The sequence below is a fragment of the Oreochromis niloticus genome, linkage group LG13 (genome assembly GCF_001858045.2).
Source record: "Oreochromis niloticus isolate F11D_XX linkage group LG13, O_niloticus_UMD_NMBU, whole genome shotgun sequence".
Lineage (NCBI taxonomy): Eukaryota > Metazoa > Chordata > Actinopteri > Cichliformes > Cichlidae > Oreochromis > Oreochromis niloticus.
Window position 1 is genome coordinate 33,112,940 of NC_031978.2, and position 21,000 is coordinate 33,133,939.

The 21,000-nt window shown below is 42.4% G+C and overlaps 1 protein-coding gene and 1 long non-coding RNA gene across 4 annotated transcripts in view; both read left to right on the forward strand.

Moving 5' to 3' along the window:
- The window catches only part of ttc27 (tetratricopeptide repeat domain 27), a 728,099-nt gene that overhangs the window by 386,105 nt on the left and 320,994 nt on the right, over positions 1 to 21,000 (forward strand). The gene's annotated exons all lie outside the window — the stretch shown is intronic.
- LOC109204747 (uncharacterized) lies at positions 3,540 to 3,890 on the forward strand. The gene is made up of 2 exons (XR_002064236.2): positions 3,540 to 3,767; positions 3,860 to 3,890. It is a non-coding gene; the product is annotated as an uncharacterized LOC109204747 (long non-coding RNA).

Below are 21,000 nucleotides of genomic sequence, written 5' to 3' on the forward strand. Positions count from 1 at the left end.
ACAACCAGAGAAGTTTTATAGCAGACTACTAAAACTTTATTTTCCACATCGATCAAATGATGACCTTAAAACACAGAACACCCACATCCGAACAGTTCTACAAAAGTGGACGAAACATGGTTTTGCAGTACGGCCAATTGTTACCTTTAACAAAAAGCGTTATGAAAGCCATGGCAAAACAATGGAAAGGGCATTGGAACAGATTGAACAACAAGGCCCACTTATCAATGCATGGAACACCTTTGCACCTGAGGTTGAAGTAGATCGTTTAGAGTGTGTGGCCAACGACAATCCAGACATGACACTGACGAAAATGAAATGGACATTGTTCCAGACTACCAAGTCAGTGGTAGCAGCAGTGGAGCCATGCCAGCAATCATAGCACCAAAGCTGAGCCCAGACTTTGTCAGAAAAATGTACCAAGTCTGAATGAAACCCAAGCATCCATATTCTACGCAGTGCGTGAGTGGTGTTTCAAACTTGTGTGGGGTCACTGTCCTGAGCAGTTCTTTTATTTTGTCTCTGGAGGAGCTGGCTGTGGAAAATCACATGTTATCAAGTGCATATATGAGGAGGCAACAAAGATTTGCACCAACTCCCCAGATTCCGTGACCAAGCAGACATGTCCTACCCTGCAGTCCTGCTGGCTGCATTACTGGCACTGCAGCTTTTAACATATCTGGGAAAACACTGCACTCTCTGCTAAAGCTGCCAAAATCTTTAAACCGCCGTATCAGGGACTGGGGAATGCACTGGATGAAGTGAGAGCTTCACTTTCAAATGCAGAGATTCTGGTCATTGATGAGATATCTATGGTTTCTAAAGACCTTTTTGCCTACATCCACTGGAGACTTCAGCAGATCAAGGAAACAAGAAGCCTTTTGGTGGGATGTCTATCCTTGCAGTAGGAGACTTTTACCAGCTGCCACCCTTGGAAAAGCCAAACCACTCTGTGTGTACGAGGACAATGTCCTTGATCTCTGGAAAGACTATTTCCACATGGTCAACCTGACAGAAATCATGCGACAGAAAGATGATCATTCTTTTGCTGAAGTTCTGAACAGGATAAGAGTAAAGCAAAAAACAGATTCTCTTGAAGCCAATGATAAAGCCTTGCTCACACAGGCTATCCATGACATAAAGACTGTCCATCTAATGTATTACACTTTATGCTACAAACAAAGAGTGGACAAACACAATTCAGCAACTGTAACTGCTCTTCATTCTGATATCATAAATATTCAGGCCGAAGACTACGAAAAGACCCACGAACGGGTGAGATGGTCCTGCTGCAGATATGATGAAAGGCACAAAAGAGATTTACCTGATAACATACAAGCTGCACCTGGAGTGCGTGTTATGATTATTAGAAATTTGGATGTTGAAGATGGGCTTGTTAATGGGACATTTGGAACAATCACGAACATTGTGACAACCAACAGGATGGACCAAAAACTGTGAATCTCATTGGACTTACGCTGGACAATCAAAATTCTGGCAAAAATTTCGCAGAAAAATACAAGGATCCTCAGACAACCTGTATATATTGAGAATGTGAAGAATCTACAAGTAAAAAGGAGTTCTTCGCAGGCAATTTCCAATGAAGTTGGCCTTTGCATGTACAGCTCACAAAGTACAAGGCATGACAATGGAGTCAGCAGTAGTATGTTTGAAGCGTTTTTTGACCTGGAATGCCTATGTTGCACTCAGCCGCACAACCTCACTTAAAGGACTCTACATCACAGACTTTGATGAAAGGAAAATCTATGCTGATCCTGCCATCACAGATGCACTCAAAAATATGAGACATGCATCATTTGAGAATGCAAGACCACTGTTGCAATTCTTAAAATCAGTTGTTCCCACAGTCCCCACGATGACAATTATCCATCAATGCACAAGGTCTCCCAACTCACATGGAGACATGAGATGCACCATGAACTCAGCCTTGCTGATGTTTTATGCATAACAGAAACTCACTTGTCTGGATCATCAGTTTCTCCCGCTTCCAGCTCGAACAGTACAACATGGCCACACGCAACAGACACGTCTCTTACACAAACATACAGACATGGCAAAGGTAAATGGCGGTGGAGTTGCAATGTACTACAAAACAGTTCTTACAGCAGAGTCTCGAAAATACCTGCAAAATGTGACTGACCTTGAATTTGTTGTTATCAAGGTTGAATCGCCAGTCACAGCTTTGATAGCAACTGTATACAGGCCACCAAATTACAGCCACGTGAGGTTTTTACCACAAATGCAATGTCTTTTGGACTCATTGGAAATGATGAATTGCCAACCAATTATTGTTTGTGGAGACTTCAATGAGGACCTTATGAGCAGAGGAAAAAACCCATCCAAGAACTGTTTCAGTCAAGAGGATATGCACAACTTATTACTGCTGCAACTACCGAAAAACACACATTGATTGATCACCTTTACATATCACAGCCATACGCCTGCCTCCAATCAGGTGTTCTGAATACATATCACAGTTATCACAACCCCATTTATTGTGTAATTCACTAACACAAAATGACTGCAAGGTTGTGAGGGATATGGACTTGCCAAGTGATCTTAGTGTCTTTGCAACTGAGCACACTCTACCACCAACAAGGACAGCTCACCAGTGGGAGCTGATACTAAGACTGCTCTCATCCATGAAGAGCTGACCAGAAACGTGAACAGAGAGACTGCAACTGCACCTGATGGGATCCCTGCCATAACAGGTAATTGTATTTTTTTTCTTACTTTATATTGTAACATTTGATATTGTTTGAAACAAACTATAATCTCATCCATTAATTAAGTCATCCATTCATTCATAACTCCTCAGATGTGTTCTGTCCAGTGAAGGCAGTAGAGAAGCCCTACACTGATCTTGAAACTGTGCCACGCTAGTAGAGACCGGCTACAAGGATGGGCAGGTATAGTGAAATTAAAATGCACCTTTTGGTTCAACAGGTTTATATATACAGTCAAGTGATCAAAAGACACCAGTATTAAACCATTTAAACCAACTACATGCTTGGATTGGAACTGTATACAGGCCACCAAATTACAGCCACGTGTGGTTCTTACCTTAAATAGCAACTTACCCCATCCAAAGACACCAGTATTAAGCAAATTTCTTTTTTACTACCTTTTTAATATAGTTTTGGGTCATTTAGTTCTAAAGTTAGATTTGTTTTTCCAATTATTTTAGAACTTCATTACTTGCCATTTCGCTAACTGAAGAGCTGCGCTTTGTGATGTCTCGTTTTATTGTTTTAAATGTGTTTTCCTTTTATCTGTTTCTAGCTGTTTCGCAAAGTCAGCCAACCACTTGCTTCCAAATGACCCTTATCCAGAAGTATCCGTGAGTGCCTCATCAACAGAAACTAAAGTGGAGACCTACCTCTCAGAGAAAAACGCACACATAAGAAAAGCCGACCCACTTCAGTACTGGGAAGAACATCTAATCTGTTTCCCTCTATGGCTGCTGTTGCGATCCCAGTGTGCCCCTGTAGCTCTGTGGACAGTTTTGGATTTGTTTACATCTCACCCAACCGCTCACGGCAGATGGCTGCACCTCTCTAAGCCTGGTTCTGCCGGAGGTTTCTTCCTGTTAAAAGGGAGTTTTTCTGAACACACTCTACCACCAACAAGGACAGCTCACCAGTGGGAACTGATAGATAAGACTGCTGATGTGCTCTCATCCATTGAAGAGCTGACCAGAAACGTGAACAGAAAGACTGCACCTGATGGGATCCCTGCCATAACAGGTCATTTGTATTTTTGTTTTCTTACTTTATTCTTTAAACAAACTATAATCTCATCCATTCATTAAGTCATCCATTCATTCATAACTCCTCAGATGTGTTCTGTCCAGTGAAGGCAGTGGAGAAGCCCTACACTGATCTTGAAACTGTGCCACGCTAGTAGAGACCGGCTACAAGGATGGGCAGGTATAGTGAAATTAAAATGCACCTTTTGTTCAACAGGTTTATATATACAGTCAAGTGATCAAAAGACACCAGTATTAAACCCATTTAAACCAACTACATGCTTGGATTGGAACTGTATACAGGCCACCAAATTACAGCCACGTGTGGTTTTTACCTCGCATGGCGACTTACCTCATCAGAAGACACCAGTATTAAGCCAATTTCTTTTTTTTTTACTTCATTTTAATTTAGTTTTGGGTCATTTAGTTCTAAAGTTAGATTTGTTTTCCCAATTATTTTTAGAACTTCATTACTTGCCAGTTTGCTAACTGAAGAGCTGCGCTTTGTGATGTCTCTTTTATTGTTTTAAATTGTGTTTTCCTTTTATCTGTTTCTAGCTGTTTTCGCAAAGTCAGCCAACCACTTGCTTCCAAATGACCCTTATCCAGAAGTATCCGTGAGTGCCTCATCAACAGAAACTAAAGTGGAGACCTACCTCTCAGAGAAAACGCACACATAAGAAAGCCGACCCACTTCAGTACTGGGAAGAACATCCTAATCTGTTTCCCTCTATGGCTGCTGTTGCGATCCCAGTGTGCCCTGTAGCTCTGTGGACAGTTTTGGATTTGTTTACATCTCACCCCAACCGGTCGCGGCAGATGGCCGCCCTCCCTGAGCCTGGTTCTGCCGGAGGTTTCTTCCTGTCAAAGGGAGTTTTTCCTTCCACTGTCGCCAAAGTGCTTGCTCATAGGGGGTCATATGATTGTTGGGTTTATCTATATACATTAATGCTTGTATGCTTTTCATTTATACTTTTGCCTTACTCTTCAGTTCATAATATAAAGTTACTTGAATGGTTTCCTTTTCCTTTTTTATTTTATATTGCTTTGCTATTTACCACAATCTAAATATCATGTTTAAATGTCATACATTATTGTAAATGGTATCTGTACAAAATATTGTTTGAATAACATGATACATTTATTAGTCCCACAACGGGAAATTTCATAATTTGCATGTGGTATTTTCCCCTTTGACATTAAAATACCTTTGAAATACAAATTGAATACCGCTTAATGGACATCTTTTTTCTACCACTTTAAACGACTCAAAACTGTAAAATCTAAATTGTAACTTCTCTTGAACACCTGACACTGAAGCATAATTTATTTTCTTTTATATCTATTAACTTATTTTGTAATCATGTAACTGGAGCATCTTTCTCTATCTCTGTATGCCGCATATAACAGTGATCACAATACAGCTTACTTTGCTTTAAGTTGAAAATCAGCTGTATTCCACCTCCTCCTTGTGGTATAAAAAGCAAACTATGCTCATGTTGCATCTTGCTCCTCTGGTGTTTAAATGGCAACGCGGCACTAATTGAACCACATTAAAGGCAAACTACACTCATTGGCAGTAGCATAGGCACACATAAAATTTCTTCTGAAATTTTCGCTTTCTAGTTATGTGTGCCTATGCCAAGAGGCACACATATTACTATTCGTCGGTATTATTATTATTATTGTGTGCCTATGCCAAGAGGCACACATATACTATTCGTCGGATTATTATTATTATTATGTGTGCCTATGAAAGGCACACATATTACTATTCGTCGGATTTATTATTATTATTATTATTCTTCCAGTTTCCGCCTGAAATTTTGCAGCGAACTCGCCCCGCAGTTTTGAGACAAGCTTCATATATGTTACCTCATTTTGTGCGGCTGGATCTGGAATGGTGTGCTATGACTTTTGGTGTTTATAACTATTATAGTTTTTTAAATATTAATATTTTAGTGAAAATTTTCCCGCGCTCTCTGCCAAACAGTTTTGAAATAGGGTACATATGTTATCATTTTGTGCGGCTGGAGCTGGACTAGTATGTATACACTTTTGTGTTTATGACTTTTATAGTTTTTGAAATATTTAGATTTTAGTGCAAATTTTAGGCCAATTTCCATAGAAACAGACTTTATTTGTGGTGGTTGGCTCTCTCTAGTGGTATACCGGGAGTAGTACGGCTGAAAATCTGTATGCTTGTTACAAAACTCCATATCCCATATTCATAGCACCCCTCTGCCGAGTCTAAACAATGGCGGACACCACTTCGTTTATATGTCTTTTATTCGTGTTTCTAGGTCACAAAATACACTTTTAAGATATTTTCAGGCGAGAATGTAGGTGTGTAAACTTCAAATATCTGCTCGTTTTATCAAGACATCCCATATTAGCGACAATTCTCTTAAGTGTTGCTGATAGCCGGCTAGCTAGCTAGCGCCGCTAGCTTAGCTAGCTAGCGCCCCTTCGTGAAAAACCACCCAGGCTTGGCTGATAGTGAGGTGGCTAAAATTTGTTTAATCGCCTGATCGCTCGGCAAGGGTCTGTGTCTTAGCTGGACTTATTTTTCGTTTATATGGGCGATGATGCTGGTCGATGTGGAAAAAATAACTGAGTTGTTTGGTGGTGGAGCTACAACAGAGGGCAGCTATCCACCGGTGTGTGACAGAAAGGACATGCCGCGAACGAGACATACAAGGCGGTGAGGCTACGCCGATCGTCCGGTGTTTGCTAACGCGGAGGTCAATCGTGGATCAGGGAAAGCGAAGGCAGGAGCGTGAGGTGAACTGAATTTCAGGTAAGAAGTTATGACCTGCACTCTATTTGGGTCAGATAAACCGAGTTTAGGTGTAGTTTATTTAGCAACAGTTCTCTTACGTGTTGCTGATAGCGGCTGGCTAGCTAGCTTAGCTAGCTAGCGCGGCTAGCGACCCTTCGTGAAAAACCACCCAGGCTTGGCTGATAGTGAGGTGGCTAAAATTTGTTTAATCGCCCGATCGCTCGGCAAGGTCTGTGTCTTAGCTGGACTTATTTTTCGTTTATATGGGCCGATGATGCTGGTCGATGTGGAAAAATACTGAGTGTTTGGTGGTGGAGCTACAACAGAGGGCAGCTATCACCGGTGTTGACAGAAGGACATGCCGAACGACTACAGCGGTGAGCTACGCGATCGCCGGTGTTTCTAACGCGGAGGTCATCGTGATCAGGGAAAGCGAAGGCAGGAGCGTGAGGTGAACTGATTCAGGTAGAAGTTATGACCTGCACTCTATTTGGTCAGATATAACGAGTTTAGGTGTAGTTTATTTAGCAGCAGTTCTCTTATGTGTTGCTGATAGCGGCTAGCTAGCTAGTGCGCTAGCATAGTTAGCTAGCACCGCTAGCGACCCTTCGTGAAAAGCACCAGGCTTGGCTTATATTGAGGCGGGTGAACTCGTGTCAGCACCGGTCGCTCGCCGACAGTATGTGTTTTAGTGGACTTATTTTTCGTTTATATGGACCGATGATTTATTTATTTATTCATTTTAGTAATGGTATAACAGTGAAAGGTGGTGATGGCAGATGTAACTTCAAATATCTGCTCGTGTTACCAAGACATCCCATATTAGCTCTGATGTTTTCGGTGCTGCAAGAGCTAGACAGGTAGCTAGCTAACCGAGCTGGCTGTCTTTTTGACTCAGGGTCATAGCTGGACTTATTTTGTTTTTATGAGCCGATGAGGGTTTTTTTTAGTAACGGTACAAACAGTGAAAGGCGGTGGATTGTCCAGATGCTGGTCGATGTGGAAAAATAACTGAGTTGTTTGGTAGTCGCTGACGCGGAGCTACAACGAGGGCAGCTATCCACGGTGTGTGTCAGAAAGAACATGCGGGGAACGAGGCGGCGAGGCGACGCCGATCGACCGGTGGTAGATCGTGGATAGGGAACGAAGGCAGGAGAAGCAGGCGGCTGCCGGTCGAGCGTGAGGTGAACTGAATTTCAGGTAAGAAGTTATGACTCACTCTATTTGGGTCAGATATAAACCGAGTTTAGGTGTAGTTTATTTTTGTTGTGCGACTTTTTACAATCAGTTATAATAATCGTACTGCGTGGTAGCTAGCACGATGAGTTTTATGACAGCTCCCTGTCATTCTCTCGCCTGTTCAAACTTCAGTCATGAACTGATCAATGATCGGCTTTTCTCTTGTTTGTTTATCGCGCTAACAACAGCAGCACGTTAAGCTTGATCAGCTGTTGTTAGAATCATTTGATTTTAATTTCTAGTATCAGCTGATGTTTGCTGGAGCCACAGCTGTAGAAGCGGCTGGTCGAAACCAGGAGATGACCTTACTGAATCATCAGAGCTGAACTGGTGATGGAGAACAGGTTACCTTTTTTTTAGGTGACATGATGATTGAAGGGAAGTTATGAACTGTTTCTGAGAGAATAAACACCAAGCTCCTTTTTTTATTTAGCTGACAGCTGGTAACTGTGCAGGGGCGGATTAGCAAGCTTTTGCCAGGGGCCAGGTAGGGCATTAACAGAGAAAGGTGGACACAAAGATATACTTTCTTTCTTACTCTCATACAGGGAGTGCAGATTATTAGGCAGTTGTATTTTGAGGAATAATTTTATTATTGAACAACAACCATGTTCTCATGAACCCAAAAAACACATTAATATCAAAGCTGAATGTTTTCGGAAGTAGTTTTTAGTTTGTGTTTAGTTTTAGCTATTTTAGGGGGATATCTGTGTGTGCAGGTGACTATTATGTGCATAATTATTAGGCAACTTAACAAAAACAAATATACCATTTCATTATTATTTTTACCAGTGAAACCATATAACTTCCACATTCACAATATACATTTCTGACATTCAAAACAAAACAAAACAAATCAGCGACCAATATAGCACCTTTCTTTGCAAGGACACTCAAAGCCTGCCATCCATGGATTCTGTCAGTGTTTTGATCTGTTCACCATCAACATTGCGTGCAGCAGCAACCACAGCCTCCAGACACTGTTCAGAGAGTGTACTGTTTTCCCTCCTTGTAAATCTCACATTTGATGATGGACCACAGGTTCTCAATGGGGTTCAGATCAGGTGAACAAGGAGGCCATGTCATTAGTTTTTCTTCTTTTAAACCCTTTCTTGCCAGCCACGCTGTGGAGTACTTGGACGCGTGTGATGGAGCATTGTCCTGCATGAAATCATGTTTTTCTTGAAGGATGCAGACTTTTCCTGTACACTGCTTGAAGAAGGTGTCTTCCAGAAACTTGCAGTAGGACTGGGAGTTGAGCTTGACGCATCCTCACCCGAAAAGGCCCACAAGCTCACCTTTGATGATACCAGCCAAACCAGTATCCACCTCCACTTGCTGGCGTCTGAGTGGGACTGGAGCTCTCTGCCCTTTACCAATCCAGCACGGCCATCCATCTGGCCATCAAGACTCACTCTCATTTCATCAGTCCATAAAACCTTAGAAAAATCAGTCTTGAGATATTTCTTGGCCAGTCTTGACGTTTCAGCTTGTGTGTCTTGTTCAGTGGTGGTCGTCTTTCAGCCTTTCTTACCTTGGCATGTCTCTGAGTATTGCACACCTTGTGCTTTGGCACTCCAGTGATGTTGCAGCTCTGAAATATGGCCAACTGGTGGCAAGTGGCATCTTGGCAGTGCACGCTTGACTTTTCTCAGTTCATGGGCAGTTATTTGCGCCTTGGTTTTCCACACGCTTCTTGCGACCCTGTTGACTATTTTGAATGAAACGCTTGATTGTTCGATGATCACGCTTCAGAGCTTTGCGATTTTAAGACTGCTGCATGCCTCTGCAAGATATCTCACTATTTTGACTTTTCTGAGCCTGTCAAGTCTTCTTTGACCCATTTTGCCAAAGGAAAGGAAGTTGCCTATAATTATGCACACCTGATATAGGGTGTTGATGTCATTAGACCATACCCTTCTCATTACAGAGATGCACATCACTAATATGCTTAATTGGTAGTAGGCTTTCGAGCCTATACAGCTTGGAGTAAGACAACATGCATGAAGAGGATGATGTGGACAAATACTCATTTGCCTAATAATTTTGCACTCCCTGTATAAAATATTTAGCTTTTATTAAATAGTTATCTGAATCTTACAACCAAAGTTTGTATAATAATACACAGTTGGCTGTAGACCATTGTTCATCATTCAGAACACTATGTAAAATAACAAAAAACAAAAAGTGAATGCAAAGTGCATACATATTTATTTTATGTGTTGATGTGTGTCGGGGCGTGGTCTGCAGTGCCGCTGCAGGGAGGTGGACCACGGGTGTAAAGTCTGTGCTCTCTGGCTGTTTTTGGGTGTGTGTTGGGCTATGAGTTGAAAGCTACGGCTGCCTGTGTGGGTACACCAACCATGTGTGAAAAGTGGTCCATAACTAATGCTTCAAAGCTGTTCATGCAAACATTGTGGGTCTGCCGTGTACAATGGGACTTCTGCTCATGAACCTGTGTGCACAGCGTCTGCAAATCGGGGCTGTACAAGTCACTCATCTTTACCCAAACTGTAAGCTGTCATCTGTGAGGCGCGAGCGGTGTTTGTTTTTATCATAATTCATGGTGGAGAATGGCTGCTCTGCTGAGTTTTGCTCTCTGTAGCGTATGAATGGCAAACTACACTGATTACCAGCGGCATAGGCACACATAAAATTTCTTCTGAAATTTTCCTTTCTAGTTATTATGTGTGCTATGCCAAGAGGCACACATATTACTATTCGTCGGATTTATTATTTTATTATTATTATTTTCCTTTTTCCGCCTGAAATTTGCAGCGTATCTCGACCCGCAGTTTTCAGAGAAGCTTCATATATGTTACCTCATTTGTGCGGCTGGATCTGGAATGGTGTGCTATGACTTTTGGTGTTTATGAATTTATAGTTTTTAAATATTAATATTTAGTGAAAATTTTCCCGCGCTCCTCTGCCAAACAGTTTTGACATAGGTTACATATGTTAGATCATTTTGTGCGGCTGGAGCTGGCTATATGTATGACTTTTGGTGTTTATACTTTATAGTTTTTAAATATTTATTTTAGTGCAATTTGGGCCAATTCATCTTTTGGCCCATAGAACAGACTTATTTGTGGTGTTTGGCTCTCTCTAGTGGTATACGGGAGTAGTACGGCTAAAATTTATTCTTGTCGGAAACTCCATATCCCACAATTCATAGCACGCCTCTGCCAGTGAACAATGGCGGACACCACTTGGTTCTATATGCTTTTTGTGTTTCTAGGTCACAAAATAACTTTTAGACATTTTCAGGCGAGAATGTAGGTGTGTAAACTTCAAATATCTGCTGTTTTATCAAGACATCCCATATTCTCTTACGTGTTGTGATAGCCGGCTAGCTAGCTAGCGCTGCTAGCCTCTGCCAGTGAAACAATGGCGGACACACTGGATTAATAATGCTTTTTTTCGTGTTCTAGGTCACAAAATAAACTTTTAAGATATTTCAGGCGAGAAGTGAGGTGTGTAAACTTCAAATATCTGCTCGTTTTTCAGACATCCATATTAGGACAATTCTCTTATGTGTTGCTGATAGCCGGCTAGCTAGCGCCGCTAGCGACCCTTCGTGAAAAAGCACCCAGGCTTGGCTTATATTGAGCGGGTGAAACTCGTGTCAGCACCCGGTCGCTCGCCGACAGTATGTGTTTTAGCTGGACTTATTTTTCGTTTATATGGACCGATGATTTATTTATTTATTCATTTTAGTAACGGTATAACAGTGAAAGGTGGTGGATTGGCCAGATGTAAACTTCAAATATCTGCTCGTGTTACCAAGACATCCCATATTAGCTCTGATGTTTTCGGTGCCTGCAAAGAGCTAGACAGGTAGCTAGCTAACCCGAGCTGGCTGTCTTTTGACTCAGGGTCATAGCTGGACTTATTTTTCGTTTTTATGAGCCGATGAGGGTTTTTTTTTAGTAACGGTACAAACAGTGAAAGGCGGTGGATTGTCCAGATGCTGGTCGATGTGGAAAAAATAACTGAGTTGTTTGGTAGTCGCTGACGCGGAGCTACAACCGAGGGCAGCTATCCACCGGTGTGTGTCAGAAAGAACATGCGGGGAACAAGGCGGCGAGGCGACCGCCGATCGACCGGTGGTAGATCGTGGATCAGGGAAACCGAAGGCAGGAGAAGCAGGCGGCTGCCGGTCGGAGCGTGAGGTGAACTGAATTTCAGGTAAGAAGTTATGACCTGCACTCTATTTGGGTCAGATATAAACCGAGTTTAGGTGTAGTTTATTTTTGTTGTGCTGACTTTTTACAATCAGTTATAATAACTCGTACTGCGTGGTAGCTAGCACGATGGAGTTTATGACAGCCTCCCTGTCATTCTCTCGCCTGTTCAAACTTCAGTCATGAAACTGATCAATGATCGGCTTTTCTCTCTTGTTTGTTTATCGCGCTATACAACAGCAGCACGTTTAAGCTTGATCAGCTGTTGTTAGAATTCATTTGATTTTAATTTCTAGTATCAGCTGATGTTTGCTGGAGCCACAGCTGTAGAAGCGGCTGGTCGAAACCAGGAGATGACCTTACTGAATCATCAGAGCTGAACTGGTGATGGAGAAACAGGTTTACCTTTTTTTTAGGTGACATGAATGAGTTGAAGGGAAGTTATGAACTGTTTCTGAGAGAAATAAACACCAAGCTCCTTTTTTTATTTAGCTGACAGCTGGTAACTGTGCAGGGGCGGATCTAGCAAGCTTTTGCCAGGGGGCCAGGTAGGGCATTAACAGAGAAGGTGGACACAAAGATATACTTTTCTTTCTTACTCTCATACAGGGAGTGCAGAATTATTAGGCAAGTTGTATTTTTGAGGAATAATTTTACTATTGAACAACAACCATGTTCTCAATGAACCCAAAAAACACATTAATATCAAAGCTGAATGTTTTCGGAAGTAGTTTTTAGTTTGTGTTTAGTTTTAGCTATTTTAGGGGGATATCTGTGTGTGCAGGTGACTATTACTGTGCATAATTATTAGGCAACTTAACAAAAACAAATATATACCCATTTCAATTATTTATTTTTACCAGTGAAACCAATATAACATCTCCACATTCACAATATACATTTCTGACATTCAAAAACAAAACAAAAACAAATCAGCGACCAATATAGCCACCTTTCTTTGCAAGGACACTCAAAAGCCTGCCATCCATGGATTCTGTCAGTGTTTTGATCTGTTCACCATCAACATTGCGTGCAGCAGCAACCACAGCCTCCCAGACACTGTTCAGAGAGGTGTACTGTTTTCCCTCCTTGTAAATCTCACATTTGATGATGGACCACAGGTTCTCAATGGGGTTCAGATCAGGTGAACAAGGAGGCCATGTCATTAGTTTTTCTTCTTTTAAACCCTTTCTTGCCAGCCACGCTGTGGAGTACTTGGACGCGTGTGATGGAGCATTGTCCTGCATGAAAATCATGTTTTCTTGAAGGATGCAGACTTTTTCCTGTACCACTGCTTGAAGAAGGTGTCTTCCAGAAACTTGCAGTAGGACTGGGAGTTGAGCTTGACGCCATCCTCAACCCGAAAAGGCCCCACAAGCTCACCTTTGATGATACCAGCCCAAACCAGTACTCCACCTCCACCTTGCTGGCGTCTGAGTGGGACTGGAGCTCTCTGCCCTTTACCAATCCAGCCACGGGCCCATCCATCTGGCCCATCAAGACTCACTCTCATTTCATCAGTCCATAAAACCTTAGAAAAATCAGTCTTGAGATATTTCTTGGCCCAGTCTTGACGTTTCAGCTTGTGTGTCTTGTTCAGTGGTGGTCGTCTTTCAGCCTTTCTTACCTTGGCCGTGTCTCTGAGTATTGCACACCTTGTGCTTTTGGGCACTCCAGTGATGTTGCAGCTCTGAAATATGGCCAAACTGGTGGCAAGTGGCATCTTGGCAGCTGCACGCTTGACTTTTCTCAGTTCATGGGCAGTTATTTTGCGCCTTGGTTTTTCCACACGCTTCTTGCGACCCTGTTGACTATTTTGAATGAAACGCTTGATTGTTCGATGATCACGCTTCAGAAGCTTTGCAATTTTAAGACTGCTGCATCCCTCTGCAAGATATCTCACTATTTTTGACTTTTCTGAGCCTGTCAAGTCCTTCTTTTGACCCATTTTGCCAAAGGACAGGAAGTTGCCTAATAATTATGCACACCTGATATAGGGTGTTGATGTCATTAGACCATACCCCTTCTCATTACAGAGATGCACATCACCTAATATGCTTAATTGGTAGTAGGCTTTCGAGCCTATACAGCTTGGAGTAAGACAACATGCATGAAGAGGATGATGTGGACAAAATACTCATTTGCCTAATAATTCTGCACTCCCTGTATAAAATATTTAGCTTTTATTAAATAGTTATCTGAATCTTACAACCAAAGTTTGTATAATAATACACAAGATTGGCTGTAGACCATTGTTCATCATTCAGAACACTATGTAAAATAACAAAAAACAAAAGTGAATGCGAAAGTGCATACATATTTATTTTATGTGTTTGATGTGTGTCGGGGCGTGGTCTGCAGTGCCGCTGCAGGGGAGGTGGACCCACGGGTGTAAAGTCTGTGCTCTCTTGGCTGTTTTTTGGGTGTGTGTTGGGCTATGAGTTGAAAAGCTACGGCTGCCTGTGTGGGTACACCAACCATGTGTGAAAAGTGGTCCATAACGTAATGCTTCAAAGCATGTTCATGGAAACATTGTCGGGGTCTGCCGTGATACAATGGGACTTCTGCTCATGAACCTCTGTGCACAGCGTCTGCAAATCGGGGCTGTACGAAGTCACCTCATCTTTACCCAAAACTGTAAGCTGTCATCTGTGAGGCGCGAGCGGTGTTTGTTTTTATCATAATTCATGGTGGAGAATGGCTGCTCTGCTGAGTTTTGCTCTCTGTAGCCGTATGAATGGCAAACTACACTGATTAGCAGCGGCATAGGCACACATAAAATTTCTTCTGAAATTTTCGCTTTCTAGTTATTATTCTCCAGTTTCCGCCTGAAATTTTGCAGCGAATCTCGCCTCGCAGTTTTGAGACAAGCTTCATATATGTTACCTCATTTTGTGCGGCCGGATCTGGAATGGTGTGCTATGACTTTTGGTGTTTATGAATTTTATAGTTTTTTAAATATTAATATTTTAGTGAAAATTTTCCCGCGCTCCTCTGCCAAACAGTTTTGACATTAGGGTTACATATGTTAGATCATTTTGTGCGGCTGGAGCTGGACTATTATGTTATGACTTTTGGTGTTTATAACTTTTATAGTTTTTTAAATATTAATATTTTAGTGCAAATTTAGGCCAATTCATCTTTTGGCGCCAAATAAACAGACTTCATTTGTGGTGTGTTGGCTCTCTCTAGTGGTATGCCGGGAGTGGTACAGCCTGTGTACCCTTATTTGGATTACCGTAATGATGACAATTTCAACGGTGCGCACAGCGTCGCTGCTTTCAGGAGCCCTTGGAATTTTTAAGGTTGCGCAAATCATTCAAAAGTTACGGTAATGCTTGGTGGAAAACTCAATATCCCACAATTCATAGCACGCCTCTACAGAGTGAACAATGGCGGCCACCACTTCGTTTTATATGTCTTTTATTCGTGTTTCTAGGTCACAAAATAAGCTTTTAAGATATTTTCAGGCGAGAATGTAGGTGTGTAAACTTCAAATATCTGCTTGTTTTATCAAGACATCCCATATTTAGCGACAGTGCTCTGACTACGTCGGTCCTGCCTGACAGCTAGCCGGCTACCTAGCTGGCTACCTAGCTAGCTGCCGCACTTGGCTGCAAATGGATAGCGAGGGGACTCTCTCTGTCGTTTCACCTCCCTGGTCTCTCGCAAATGCTCGCATAGAATCGGAGTTACAGCTGGATGTGGAAAAAATAACTGAGTTGTTTGGTGGTGGAGCTACAACAGAGGGCAGCTACCCACCGGTGTGTGACAGAAAGGACATGCCGCCAACGAGACATATGAGGCCGGGCAGGCGATTGCTAACGCGGTGGTCAATCATGGATCAGGGAAAGCGAAGGCAGGAGCGTGAGGTGAACTGAATTTCAGGTAAGAAGTTATGAACTGCACTCTATTTGGGTCAGATATAAACCGAGTTTAGGTGTAGTTTATTTAGCAGCAGTTCTCTTATGTGTTGCTGATAGCCGGCTAGCTAGCTAGCGCCGCTAGCATAGTTAGCTCGCGCCGCTAGCATAGTTAGCTCGCGCTGCTAGCAACCCTTCGTGAAAAAGCACCCAGGCTTGGCTTATATTGAGGCGGGTGAAACTCGTGTCAGCACCCGGTCGCTCTCTATTTGGGTCAGATATAAACCGAGTTTAGGTGTAATTTATTTTCTTTGACCTTTTACAATCGTACTGCCACGGGAGTTTATATACAGCTGTGTGCGCACTAAGTTACTGACGTTGGACTTTATTTTATTCATTAGGGTTAGTTCATAGAGTTGCCGTGCCGTACAAACGAAATCGTCCCACATTCAGAGAAAACATTATGATTTATTCTGTCGTTACGAAGCCTCCCTGTCATTCTCTCGCGTGTTGAAACGTCAATCATGAAACTGATCAATGATCGGCTGTTCGCTCTTATTTATCGCGCTAAACAACAGCAGCACGTTTAAGCTTGATCAGCTGTTGTTAGAATTCTTTTGATTTTAATTTCTAGTATCAGCTGATGTTTGCTGGAGCATGAAGATGAAATCAGGAGATGTCCTTACTGAATCATCAGAGCTGAACTGGTGATGGAGAAACAGGTTTACACTTTAGGTGACATGAATGAGTTGAAGGGAAGTTATGAGTTGTTTCTGAGAGACAAAGACCAAGCTCCTTTTTTGTGTAGCTGACAGCTGGTAACTGTGCAGGGGCAGCTAGGGCATTAACAGAGAAAGGTGGACACAAAGATATACTTTTCTTTCTTACTCTCATATAAAATATTTAGCTTTTATTAAATAGTTATCTGAATCTCACAACCAAAGTTTGTATAATAATACACAAGATTGGCTGTAGACCATTGTTCATAATTCAGAACACTGTCTAAAAATAACAAAAAACAAAAAGTGAATGCATGTGTGAAAAGTGGTCCATAATGTAATGCTTCAAAGCGTGTTCATGCAAACATTGTCGGGTCTGCCGTGGTACAATGGGACTTCTGCTCATGAACCTGTGTGCACAGCGTCTGCAAATCGGCGCTGTACGAAGTAACTTCATCTTTACACAAAACTGTAAGCTGTCATCTGTGAAGCGTGAGCGGTGTTTGTTTTTACCATAGTTCATGGTGGAGAATGGCTGCTCTTCTGAGTTTTGCTCTCTGTAGCCGTATGAATGGCAACTACAGTGATTAGCAGCGGCATAGGCACACATAAAATTTCTTCTGAAATTTTCGCTTTCTAGTTATTCTTATTATTATTATTCTCCATCTTCCGCCTAAATTTCGGCACGTATCACGCCCCGCAGTTTTGAGACAAGCTTCATATATGTTACCTCATTTTGTGCGGCCGGATCTGGAATGGTGTGCTATGACTTTTGGTGTTTATGAATTTTATAGTTTTTTAAATATTAATATTTTAGTGAAAATTTTCCCGCGCTCCTCTGCCAAACAGTTTTGACATTAGGATTACATATGTTAGATCATTTTGTGCGGCTGGAGCTGGACTATTATGTTGTGACTTTTGGTGTTTATGACTTTTATAGTTTTTTAATATTAATATTTTAGTACAAATTTAGGCCAATTCATCTTTTGGCGCCAAATAAACAGACTTCATTTGTGGTGTCTTGGCTCTCTCTAGTGGTATACCGGGAGTAGTACAGCCGAAAAGATTTATCCTTGTGTTGAAAACTCCATATCCCACAATTCATAGCACGCCTCTACAGAGTGAACAATGGCGGCCACCACTTCGTTTTATATGTCTTTTATTCCTGTTTCTAGGTCACAAAATAAACTTTTAAGATATTTTCAGGCGAGAATGTAGGTGTGTAAACTTCAAATATCTGCTTGTTTTATCAAGACATCCCATATTTAGCGACAGTGCTCTGACGACGTTGGTCCTGCCTGACAGCTAGCCGGCTACCTAGCTAGCTGCCGCACTTGGCTGCAAATGGATAGCGAGGGGACTCTCTCTGTCGTTTCACCTCCCCGGTCTCTCGCAAATGCTCGCACAGAATCGGAGTTACAGCTGGATGTGGAAAAAATAACTGAGTTGTTTGGTGGTGCTATAATGCGGAGCTACAACAGTGGGCAGCTATCCACCGGTGTATGACAGAAAGGACATGCCGCGACCGCCGATCGACCGGTGTTTGCTAACGCGGAGGTCAATCGTGGATCAGGGAAAGCGAAGGCAGGAGCGTGAGGTGAACTGAATTTCAGGTAAGAAGTTATGACCTGCACTCTATTTGGGTCAGATATAAACCGAGTTTAGGTGTAGTTTATTTAGCAGCAGTTCTCTTATGTGTTGCTGATAGCCGGCTAGCTAGCTAGCGCCGCTAGCATAGTTAGCTAGCACCGCTAGCGACCCTTCGTGAAAAAGCACCAGGCTTGGCTTATATTGAGGCGGGTGAAACTCGTGTCAGCACCCGGTCGCTCGCCGACAGTATGTGTTTTAGCTGGACTTATTTTTCGTTTATATGGACCGATGATTTATTTATTTATTCATTTTAGTAACGGTATAAACAGTGAAAGGTGGTGGATTGGCCAGATGTAAACTTCAAATATCTGCTCGTGTTACCAAGACATCCCATATTAGCTCTGATGTTTTCGGTGCCTGCAAAGAGCTAGACAGGTAGCTAGCTAACCCGAGCTGGCTGTCTTTTTGACTCAGGGTCATAGCTGGACTTATTTTTCGTTTTTATGAGCCGATGAGGGTTTTTTTTTAGTAACGGTACAAACAGTGAAAGGCGGTGGATTGTCCAGATGCTGGTCGATGTGGAAAAATAACTGAATTGTTTGGTAGTCGCTGACGCGGAGCTACAACCGAGGGCAGCTATCCACCGGTGTGTGTCAGAAAGAACATGCGGGGAACGAGGCGGCGAGGTGACCGCCGATCGACCGGTGGTAGATCGTGGATCAGGGAAACCGAAGGCAGGAGAAGCAGGCGGCTGCCGGTCGGAGCGTGAGGTGAACTGAATTTCAGGTAAGAAGTTATGACCTGCACTCTATTTGGGTCAGATATAAACCGAGTTTAGGTGTAGTTTATTTTCGTTGTGCTGACTTTTTACAATCAGTTATAATAACTCGTACAGCGTGGTAGCTAGCACGATGGAGTTTCTATACAGCTGTGTGCGCGCTAAGTTACTGATGTTGAACTTTATGACAGTCTCCCCTGTCATTCTCTCGCCTGTTCAAACTTCAGTCATGAAACTGATCAATGATCGGCTTTTCTCTCTTGTTTGTTTATCGCGCTAAACAACAGCAGCACGTTTAAGCTTGATCAGCTGTTGTTAGAATTCATTTGATTTTAATTTCTAGTATCAGCTGATGTTTGCTGGAGCCACAGCTGTAGAAGCGGCTGGTCGAAACCAGGAGATGACCTTACTGAATCATCAGAGCTGAACTGGTGATGGAGAAACAGGTTTACCTTTTTTTTAGGTGACATGAATGAGTTGAAGGGAAGTTATGAACTGTTTCTGAGAGAAATAAACACCAAGCTCCTTTTTTTATTTAGCTGACAGCTGGTAACTGTGCAGGGGCGGATCTAGCAAAGCTTTTGCCAGGGGGCCAGGTAGGGCATTAACAGAGAAAGGTGGACACAAAGATATACTTTTATTTCTCACTCTCATACAGGGAGTGCAGAATTATTAGGCAAGTTGTATTTTTGAGGAATAATTTTATTATTGAACAACAACCATGTTCTCAATGAACACAAAAAACACATTAATATCAAAGCTGAATGTTTTCGGAAGTAGTTTTTAGTTTGTGTTTAGTTTTAGCTATTTTAGGGGGATATCTGTGTGTGCAGGTGACTATTACTGTGCATAATTATTAGGCAACTTAACAAAAAACAAATATATACCCATTTCAATTATTTATTTTTACCAGTGAAACCAATATAACATCTCCACATTCACAAATATACATTTCTGACATTCAAAAACAAAACAAAAACAAATCAGCGACCAATATAGCCACCTTTCTTTGCAAGGACGCTCAAAAGCCTGCCATCCATGGATTCTGTCAGTGTTTTGATCTGTTCACCATCAACATTGCGTGCAGCAGCAACCACAGCCTCCCAGACACTGTTCAGAGAGGTGTACTGTTTTCCCTCCTTGTAAATCTCACATTTGATGATGGACCACAGGTTCTCAATGGGGTTCAGATCAGGTGAACAAGGAGGCCATGTCATTAGTTTTTCCTTCTTTTATACCCTTTCTTGTCAGCCACGCTGTGGAGTACTTGGACGCGTGTGATGGAGCATTGTCCTGCATGAAAATCATGTTTTTCTTGAAGGATGCAGACTTCTTCCTGTACCACTGCTTGAAGAAGGTGTCTTCCAGAAACTGGCAGTAGGACTGGGAGTTGAGCTTGACTCCATCCTCAACCCGAAAAGGCCCCACAAGCTCATCTTTGATGATACCAGCCCAAACCAGTACTCCACCTCCACCTTGCTGGCGTCTGAGTCGGACTGGAGCTCTCTGCCCTTTACCAATCCAGCACAGTTTTTGCACGGGCCCATCCATCTGGCCCATCAAGACTCACTCTCATTTCATCAGTCCATAAAACCTTAGAAAAATCAGTCTTGAGATATTTCTTGGCCCAGTCTTGACGTTTCAGCTTGTGTGTCTTGTTCAGTGGTGGTCGTCTTTCAGCCTTTCTTACCTTGGCCGTGTCTCTGAGTATTGCACACCTTGTGCTTTTGGGCACTCCAGTGATGTTGCAGCTCTGAAATATGGCCAAACTGGTGGCAAGTGGCATCTTGGCAGCTGCACGCTTGACTTTTCTCAGTTCATGGGCAGTTATTTTGCGCCTTGGTTTTTCCACACGCTTCTTGCGACCCTGTTGACTATTTTGAATGAAACGCTTGATTGTTCGATGATCACGCTTCAGAAGCTTTGCAATTTTAAGACTGCTGCATCCCTCTGCAAGATATCTCACTATTTTTGACTTTTCTGAGCCTGTCAAGTCCTTCTTTTGACCCATTTTGCCAAAGGAAAGGAGGTTGCCTAATAATTATGCACACCTGATATAGGGTGTTGATGTCATTA